The following is a 9846-nucleotide window of genomic DNA, read 5'->3' as shown; positions in this document are numbered from 1 at the left end:
AGAGAGACAGAGAGAGACAAAGGCAGAGAGAGACAAAGGCAGAGACAGACAGAGACAGAGAGGCAGAGAGCGAGCGTGTGCACACACGAGCACTGCTAGCCTGGTATAAGTAACCCAGGCCCTCATCCTCTTCTTTCTGCCATTGACCAGCTGTCTGACCTCTGGCAAACCACCAACACCCTTTGGGGTCATTATTCTTGTCTGTCAGAGGCAGTTGTGAGAGTGGATAGCCTCACCCTCAAGCACTCTCAGTATTACCTCCCTAAAGAGATCCGAGAGGCATTTCTGACACTTCTTGCTCACACGTTCATCCTACTGTTGGCGATTGAGAGCTCACTCATCCAGACCTTGTTCCTTCTCTCATAGATACAGTGAGTGGTTCACCTCCCGCCTGCGCATGCTTTCCACGTTGACTTACAGATACGCTAGGCAGCCAGATCCATGGCTTGATGCGTAGCTCACTAATGAATGCCTTTCAACCCTCAGTTTTACCTAAATTTCTCTACTTAATTTTTTTTCTTCTTTTTCTTTGGCTTTGATTTATGTTATGCTGACCTGTTGCTTATTCTTGTAAGAAATACCATTAGATATCTGTGTACTGAATATTCTGTAAGCTCATTGAGGTCTGGTCTATAACTTACGGCTTCTCAGCTCTCTCGATGGGCTGGGGATATATACTCAATCCTAAGAGTACTTGTTTAGTAAATGCAGGGCCCTGGGTTTGAAACCCAGTGAAGCAAGGAACCAACAAAGCTTTAAGCTGTGGACTGGAATCAGTTTATCATATCACCTTCAGTTAGCCACCTAAAATTTTCCATTTGATAGTGTTTTTGATGCAGTATACCCTTTGCAACTGTGGCCCAGCTCTTTTTTCTGGTTCATCTTTTATGAGACACAGTGGCCCCTGATGGTTTGCGGAGTCACTGGGGAGGGGGGCGAGTCTTTTGTGGAACCTGGCTTTTCTGATAGCTCTCACTGTCTTGTCTCTTGGCCTTTGGTGAGTGAAATAATATTTGCTGGACAAACAGTTGGAGGGGATTTTAACTGCTAAAACAGTAGCCATTCCATACATTCCGTAGAGAAGGTCGCCCGTGGTTCCGGCCAGGGACACAGGAGTGCTGGTGTTGAGGAGGTGGAGGTGGATGGATCAGAATCTATTACCTTTCACCTCTGGACAAAAAGAGGGCCGTCCGTCAGATGTGCCCCATCCTCCGGGTCTCCAGTGTGAGCTCTTGTGCACACTCAACCCTTGGTTGCTGCTTGGCAGAGTGGGCTTGGTTCTCTGGAAGGCCCTGGCATCAGCTCACCTTCTTCCATCCCTTCCTGGACCTCCACTGCCTCCTTTCTCTGGAGACAGAGACAACATCGACCCCCCGGAGGGCTGGGGGAGGACCTGGAGTTCGTGCGTGTGGAGGATCTAGAACGGTGCCTGGCACTCAGTAGGCACTCAATAATGGTAGGTGCCCAGAGGATCACTTCTGAGTGGTTGAGACTGTATCACAACTCTTCTTGTTATGGCTTCCTTTTCTTGTCTGTTGACACCTGGGAAGGGATCCCTAAATCTTGAGGTTCGTGATGCTGTGGGATTGGTGTGAAGGATCCCATTCTGAGTCACCGGAAGTGCTCTGTGTAACCTGGAGAAGTTGTAAGCGCCTGTGAATTCAGGAAGTCCTGTTGCTGTGGCCCCACCCCCTCTACCCCAACTGGCATCAGCTGTCATTTGTCCTTTCAGGATCAATCTGAGGAGAGTGTTTCCGATCTTCTACTCTGGGCAGACTTGGTCCAGTGGTAGGCAGGACAGGAGGGGGTGCGGGGTGGGGGTGGGGCACGGGGGGGTGGGGTGGTGTCCTGGGTGTGGCTCATGGCTTGTGAGTTTTCTTCTAATGGAATTTCCCATCACTTACTGCCCTGCTGATTTCTGATCAATGAAAATGAAATTGCATCACCTCCTCAGAGGCTCCACGTATGCCTGCCGCTTCCAGCTGTGTCAGTTCCGGTAAAATAATCTCATCAGGCGTGCAAGAGGGTAATAGGAAATAAAAATAAAAACCCACAATTAGCAAGAGGCCTTGCAGCTGAGTAACACTTACCATCCCAGAGGCAGAGGAGATGGGAAGTGGATGGCTAGGAAAGGGTCCCCGGGGGGGGTGTATGTTGGGGGGAGGAAAAGAAAATTCCTGGTGTTTTTCTTTTCCCCATATCCCCCAACACGTGGATAGTTTGGTGTCTGTAAAATTCCTGTGTAATGAGCCTTTCTCTTCTCTTGAGTCTCCTGCAAACAGACACCAAGTCAATCCCAGGACCCCAGAACCCCATAGCTTCTCCTGCTCACCAGTGTGGAGGACCCCGACCTCCCAGATTGTGACAGGGAACCCAGTGGACCAGGGTGGGACAACTTGAAACCATGGCTGGTGGAGAATCCTCTGTGGCTCGTGCCTGTTCTCTCTCAGTTATCCCTGTTACTCCCAGTGCACATGTGTTACAGGCATGAGGGTTGTGAACGGTCACTTGGTTACATGAAAGCTGGGCCAGTGACCATGTGTACAGTCACCCTAGATGATTAGACTTGGAGAGGTTGTCCATTATATCTAGAATATTCCGCCGCTTATGTCTGTGGAGGCTGTAAAGTCACAAGGCCCAGCCTGAGGAGGAGCCAAGGCCAGAGGAACCAGGATGGGAATACAAAGGGCGAATGAGGATGTAGAAAACCTGTTGGGTCACCTTAGGATCCAGCAGAAATGCATCTGTGTCCTCCTGTCAATGTGGCTGGAAGAAATGCTTGTGTGTGGCAGTGCCCCTGGCTCTGGCAGTTCCTTGTAGGTGTGTGCAGGACAGCACGTTCTCCTCTCTGGGTGCGGGATATCCGTCTGTGATGGTCTAAAGCATTTTTATGGTTCCTTTCTTGGGTGGGCCACATGCAGATCGAGGGTCAGAACTTCTTAAGGTGGGGGAGATGAACTCGAGTTGCAAGCCTTGGAATTTCCAGTGTTGCCAGGCCAAGGGCAGCTGCCCGACCTGCTGTACCATATTTAAAAACTTGGGTTTTTAGATGCAGAAGACATCAGGTTACGGGTAAGCACATCTGGGTTTGTATGTGGGACAGTTCTGACATCAGGGGCGGGAGGCTCCTGGAGGGATGAGTGGTAAGTGCGCTACAGCGAATCCCAGCAGCTGCAGCTGGGCGATGACCACACCCACTCCTGCCAGCACATGTTCACACTCTAGTGAGAGCCAGCCGGCAGGAGCCGGCATCAATAGGAAGGGTGCTGTGTACGTTGTAGGCACTCAATAAATATTTCTTACATGAATGGATGAAGATCGTTAGGGCGGCCAGGGTTGCTTTGGATCAGAGCTATGATGTGTAGTGGCAAACCAAAGGCCTATAGGGCCTATAGGGCCAGAACCTCTGTGTGCTTGAAGCTCAAGAAATGAGACCTATTAAACAGCCAGGTTTAATTTCATCCAGCCTTATGATGGTTCAATGTGGAAATCTTTCTTGGAACTATAGGGTTTCTGAAATTTTACCATCCAAGAGCAGAGCAGCCGGTAGTAGCACATTCTGGTGCAGTGTTAGAGCTCCCCGGGCAGAGCTGGTGTCTATCATCCAGCACATGGTTGTCATGTGTGGGTGTTTGCAGAACTGTTTCTCCTCTGCCATCCTAGACACTTAGCATGGCGTCGTGAGCTACATTGATCACACTTGATGACTTGAACTGGCAATTCCCCCATGGGACCAGACCTAACCAGGGTGTTCAGGAAGCCATTAAGGAAAAATATGTAACCACACACATTCCCAAACTCAATTGTTCCTTCTTAGCTGTGCTCAGATAAGAGACTTTCAAACGTAATTAATCCAAGTACTATTTAACGTGGTCTTGGCTATTCTTCATTGCTGCTTGTTGGCCCTGAGGTGGTGCTGGGAGCAGAATGAGGGGAAAGACCCCCTAGGCCGTCTCTGCTGGCTTTCTTAGGGTGCTAATGTTACTAGTAGCTGCTCACTTCTCTGTGGGGTTCCCAGTGGGGTAAGGAGAGATTTTCCTCTGTTGTTACCCAGTCGCCTACGGGAAAGAGATCTACATAGTTCTTCTTAGCCGAAAGGACCAGCGTAAGCAATGGGTTTGGGAACTGACCTTTGGGACGGGAAAGAGGCAGAGAGCAGCAGTCCGGATTGCAGGCCACTGCCTATCAGCCATATATATACCCTGTTCCTTACTGCTGGGGGTTCCTCTTTAGAATCTGGAAATCTCCCATTCACACCGAGGAAAAGCAGCCCGGGCCCACATGCACCTGGCTCGCAGTCCTCAGAGCCTGGCAGTGGTTACTTGCAGCTCCTTGACTAGGTGGTAAGGAAGAAAACTGAAACTAGAAATAACTCTCCAGCCCAGTATGGATTTGAGGTGTCTCTAATCATCCATTGGGTAAAATGGGTCATTTAGTAGAGAGTTCCATGGTGTGGTCTGTGTCACCATTGTGGTCTTCAAACAAGAGGGTAAGGGAATTCTCATCCAGGGGCTGTAAAGCTGTCCCGTGGAGCCTTTGAAAAGCTGGTGTGGCTGTGTGGTGAGAGGCTGTGCGCGCGCGCGCGTTTCCATGCGCCTTCATGTGTTGCCCTGCTAACGAGTCTTCAAAGGGTAGCTCTTGTTTGTGTTGTCATGGTGCCAATTTCTGAGCCTCATGCCTAAGCTACTGATGGTGAACACTCTGTGTGGCCTGCCCCTCATCGAGAGGGGAAATGGGCTTCTATTTTCGGAGTCATTTGGAGGTGGCTGCTGGGGCAGGGGAGACTTTCCTTTTCCCAGGCCCACCTCGCCTATCACCCTTCTCTGGCTTTCCCATTACCTGTGACAACTGGTTGGCTGAGCTATTGGTGGGGACATACTTCCCCGCCAGGAGAGTTGGATGGGGTTCTTAGGTACTGGAGAGAGCTGCCAGAGAATCAGCCCCCGGTAGTGTGTTGTCTGCACTTCATACGTCAGACATACATCCAAGACAACTGAAGGGCTGGCCTCTAACTGCATCCCTGAGCTGCAGATTGAAACAGGCTCTGCCCAAGTTTGGTTCTGTGGTGTTCGTACAGCCTTGAACTTCGGCAGGCACTTCTGCTGTTCAGAGAAAAATATCCAGCCATTCATGGACTCTTGTGAGCTCCTCTTTGTGTTTTGCTAGTGAACTTGGCTTTGATAACCCATTCTACCAGACAGAAACCACAGTTCTCTCATACTGACTGTACGTGATAGGCCTCCCCCCTCAACCATTGTACTTAGGGATTTGCTTGACTTCTTAGATTTCTGTTCACATCAGGCCTTTGGCAGCTTTCGAATGAGGAATAATGTAGTACCAAAGATCTACAAAATATTGAGATAATCAGAGAAGTCTTTCATGAATTATTATGTATTGTTGGATCTTCTGTGAATATATGTATTCATATTTATGTGTATACACACACACGCATATATGGCATTCACATATTCCCACTATGTTACTGAAGATCACTCTAGAACAGTGGTTCTTAACCTTCTTAATTCTGTGACCCTTTAATATAGTTCCTTGTGTTGTGGTGACCCCCAGCCGTAAAATTATTTCATTGCTACTTCATAACTGTAATTTTGCTACTGTTATGAATTATAATGCGAATACCTGATATGCTCAGGATATCTGATATGTGACCCCTTGTGGGGGGGGGTGTCATGACCCACAGGTTGAGAACCACTGCTCTCGACAAAGTATACTATTTATTTGTTGTGGACTACTTGCTTGGTGTGCTAGGAGATGAGCAATGAATTCCCCGGTCTTTGCAGCTTACAGTCTAGCCGTGGAGCTGAAGAGAGCCAAGATGAGACATGGGAGGTAATTGTAGTGAGGAATCAAGACGGGGGAGGGCTTTCTGTGCGCTAACCCTAAGGTCAGGGTTAGTAACATGCAAACATTAAACAGAAAATTCCAGAAATAAACGGTTTATATAAGTTTTATGTTTATAAGTTTTATTTTGTGTGCTGCTTCAGCCAGTGTGGTAAATGCTCCTGCCATCTTGGTCCACTCGCTGTGAGTCATAAGCCATCACCTTTGTCTAGTGGGTCTGTGCTCTATGCTACCTGCTTGTTCGTCACTTGCTAGTTTTCCCAGCCCCCCCCCCCATTATCATGATGTTGAGGTGTCCCTGTTCAAGCAACCCATATTTCATTTAACAACAGCCATTTAGTACAAGAATAGTAATGCTGGCAACTCAGGTATGCCAGAGGAGCCCCAGAGTGCTTCCCTTAATTGAAAAGGCCCAAGTTCTTTGGGGAAGGAAAGAAAATCTATGTGCTGAGGCTGCCCAGGGCTGTGGTGAAAGCAAACTCCTTGCAGGAAATCCAGGAAACAGGGAAAAGAAGCTCCCACAGCTGCGCTCTTACACCTCTAACTGCAAGAGTTATCACCACCTTGGCTGGTGTCGCACTACGGTGGAAAACTCATTGAATGAAATTTGGTATTCTTCTCAGTTTGAGATGTCCTGTTGGGGGAACTTGGAACCGAAGTGGCTTTCGCCGTAATGAGAGGGTAGACCCGAGGCGACGTAGGAAGGCCAGTGTGGAGAGTTTAAGATGGAATCGTTTGGCCGTTGGTTCTTGGGGAGGGAAAATAAACTGGTTTTCCTGGTCTCTACAATCAAAGATGGTACCAGAAGTTCCTTGTAGAGAGACTGGGGCAGACGGCAAGGGGCAGCTCCCCTTGGACCTGCGATGCCCGGCCAAGTCATGAGCGATGGAAAGCTAGCCACTTAGAGACATCTTGTGGTCTGCTTGAAAGTAGTAGATGCACATCCAAGCGATGAGTCCGGAATGGAAATTTTTGTTTTGGGAGTCAACTCGTAATTTCAGTAATTGAAACCACAGAAGTAGTTAAGGTAGTTGATGTGCAGAGATAAGAGCCAAGGGGAAAACGTACCCTGATGCTTAAATGCCTTAGGAGAGCCTCTAGGAGGGGTTTCTGCGGGTTTCAGTCTCAGTGAATTTTATTGGAAAGTTTATCCCAGTGAGCGCAGGGATGGGAAGAGGGCAGGTGATGTGGAGATTGGAGAGGGTGGGGAGCCGGGAAAGTTTGTCAGAGAAGTGAAGTGGGGTGATTTAAGGAGCAGTTCTCAGTAAAGGGGAGATGGCAGAAGGTGGGTGTCAAAGAGTAAGAGCCTGTGGCCAGGTTGGGGCGGGCATGAGTAACCTTGGAATCTCCTTGGCCTTCTCCAACAAGGCACCTGATGCTGACCTCCCCGCTCCATCCTCAGTTTGGGTGTGGGGCCTGACATCTTGGCAGTTTCACTGAGTCCCACCGTGGGTTCTGCGCCACGACGGTCTGATGCAGCAACCCTCTGTAATCACTGAAAGAAGAACTCGCCAGAGACCAGACAGACAGCTTTTCAGGAAGTGAAGCAGTGGGCAGCCTCCACTGTGGGAAAGTGTTGTGATCCAGAGGGACAGGAGCGTTGCCTGGGCTGCCCTGTGAGTTGGTGGGACATGGACTCTGGCGCAGTCCAGTAGGAAGGATCGCCAGTAAAGTCCCACAAAGCCCTTGTATTAACGACCAGGGCAAAGCCCAACAGCCCCTGTCGTATGACTAGTTTGTGCTCCCCAAACACCCCCGTCATAGGACTAGCTTGTGCTCCCCAGACACCCCTGTCATAGGACTAGCTTGTGCTCCCCAGACATCCCTGTCATAGGGCTAGCTTGTGCTCCCCAGACATCCCCATCATAGGGCTAGCTTGTGCTCCCCAGACATCCCCATCATAGGACTAGCTTGTGCTCCCACACAGCAGACATAGTCACTCTTGAGATGAGGAGGAAGGCTGAAATGCTGCTCCTCACCTGCCGTACCAGCATCTTTCTTTTTCTCTCAAGAAAAATTCATGCCCATGGGCCATTGCTGGTGGGACCTGGAAGAACTTCCTTGGAAGGCATTGGCGCATGCCTGAGTCTTGATGTTCCTCTCTTTTGAAGCAGCAGTTCTTAGAAATGTATGCTAAGGAAATAGAGCTCTACCGAATGGTAAGGAGTGAGGTCTCAGGCTGACGTACACTGGCCTACGGTTTGTATTCAGCCTCGCTAGCCCCTCTGTCTTCATCTGTAAAATGGGTTCTTGGGAGAATCTAGAGAAATGATGTATCCAACAGAGTTGCTTGGAACCACACCTCGTCCTACTGCGTGGACTCCACCAACACAGCAGCTACTCATATTTATTGTTTTGTTTTTCTTCCGCATATGAAGATTCATGGGCACTTATTGCAGACTTAACCATGAAATATTGGGAATTATTTACATGTCTAGTAATAACATTTGGTAAAATTATGTTGCATGTGTAGGTGCGGCATCTCTGGAGCTGTTGCTGCTCACTTACGAGGCACATTTGATGTCATGGGAAAACTGCATGCTAAATTAAGTTAAGAAGAATCCTTCCCCTTATAAGGAGCAGGACATCTGAGGTTGATAAAAAAACCCGTAACTATAGCTACAAAGAGGGGAAGCCTGAGAAACTGCCTGTGTTCCAGTCCTCTAGCTGGTAGAATTACATGCGATTTTTACTCTAGCTTGGGAGTCTCTTTGTGGATAGCTACTTCTTTGCTTTTCTTTTCTTTTTTTTTTCCAATAATGAACTCACACGACTTTAATCAGGAAAAGTTATTTAAAATAAATTTAACATCATGAGATGCCAGATTGAAACGATAATGGACCAGATGGCCTGTTTACACATCGTCTCCTGGCTTGCTCTCCGCGGCCCCAGTAAAAGAGGGAAGAAGCCAGAAATGAGACTTTTGATGAGGACCTGGAAGAGCTAGGAAAGTTTTGGATGCTATCAAAGGAAGCATTAAGTATTGATTTCAGTTTTCCCAGGGAGACTTATCTGCGGAGATTCCCAGGGATGGGTGGAGGTGGCTTGTGCACCTGCTGGTGGGAAGGGTGGCTGATGGAGCCCGGAAATGAAGCTCCTCTGGGTGGTGAAGAGGAGGATGGCTTCAGATCTTGGAGATGGAGTGTGTTTGTGTGTGTGCGCGCGCTCACTGCTGATTGGTGATTCAATCCAGGTCAGGAGCATGCGCAGGCCAGTGGTGGCCAGAGGACACGATGGAGAGGTCTCCACAAGACGCGTTCAGATGGCTAAGGACTTTCTCACATGATTAGAGACGAATATTGAATTGGTGACTAAATTCCAAATCCATATTTAAAATACTGTAGAATAGAATAATAGCTGGTTTGTCTTTTTTTAAATAAATAGTTGAGAAATATAGTAAACTCTGTTGTTGTTGTTTTGTCTTAGTCCTTTTCTTCCCCTGTCCTTTTCTATGGATGAAGTTCTCTGGAGTATCAGTGAGGCTGGTTTCTGAGACCTCGCTCTGTCTGTCTGAGATCTCATGACTGCCACCCTCCCATGCCCGCCCCAGACCCACAGTAACCAGAATATCTTGGTGGCTGTGTGTTTCCTGCAGAATGGACTGAGCCAGCACTTTTCACTTCCCGGTTGATTTATGTTCATGCTGCAGATAGCGTGGGTGTGTTTATTAGCAGACGTGAAGCCCAGGGCCTTCTGGACAGTAGGCATCCTGCTTCATGAAGGCTCTGTGCAAGTATGTGTCACCTGGCCACAGTGACAGAGTCCTTCTTGAGGCTGTCGGGAAAGCACTGCTGAGCCCATGGAATCTCACCTGTTAGTAAGTCACGTTTACTGACTTGTATGCATCAGTAGACAGATGCTGGTACTGTATAAAGCTCAGAGTGGAGCTGTTTGGTTCTCTACTGGGTTCTAAGCTAAACAGATCTGGGCATTATCTCTTTGCCCTCTCTCTCTCTCTCTCTCTCTCTCTCTCTCTCTCTCTCTCTC

At 48.5% G+C, this 9846-nt stretch overlaps 1 protein-coding gene across 3 annotated transcripts in view; it reads left to right on the top strand.

The window, feature by feature from the left end:
- Positions 1-9846, top strand: part of Zfhx3 (zinc finger homeobox 3) — a 628106-nt gene that overhangs the window by 449727 nt on the left and 168533 nt on the right. The window contains exon 1 of one of the 3 annotated variants that reach the window (XM_026778324.1): positions 9652-9676. The exons of the other annotated variants lie outside the window; for them this stretch is intronic. The gene's annotated coding sequence lies outside the window, so the exon portion shown is untranslated. Of the gene's footprint in view, positions 1-9651; positions 9677-9846 lie in introns of those variants that run through there. 3 annotated transcript variants of the gene reach the window in all.

This window comes from Microtus ochrogaster, chromosome 4 (assembly GCF_000317375.1).
Source record: "Microtus ochrogaster isolate Prairie Vole_2 chromosome 4, MicOch1.0, whole genome shotgun sequence".
Classification (NCBI taxonomy): Eukaryota; Metazoa; Chordata; class Mammalia; order Rodentia; family Cricetidae; genus Microtus; species Microtus ochrogaster.
Note: the sequence above shows the minus strand (reverse complement) of the source record. Positions and strands in the feature narration are given on the sequence as shown.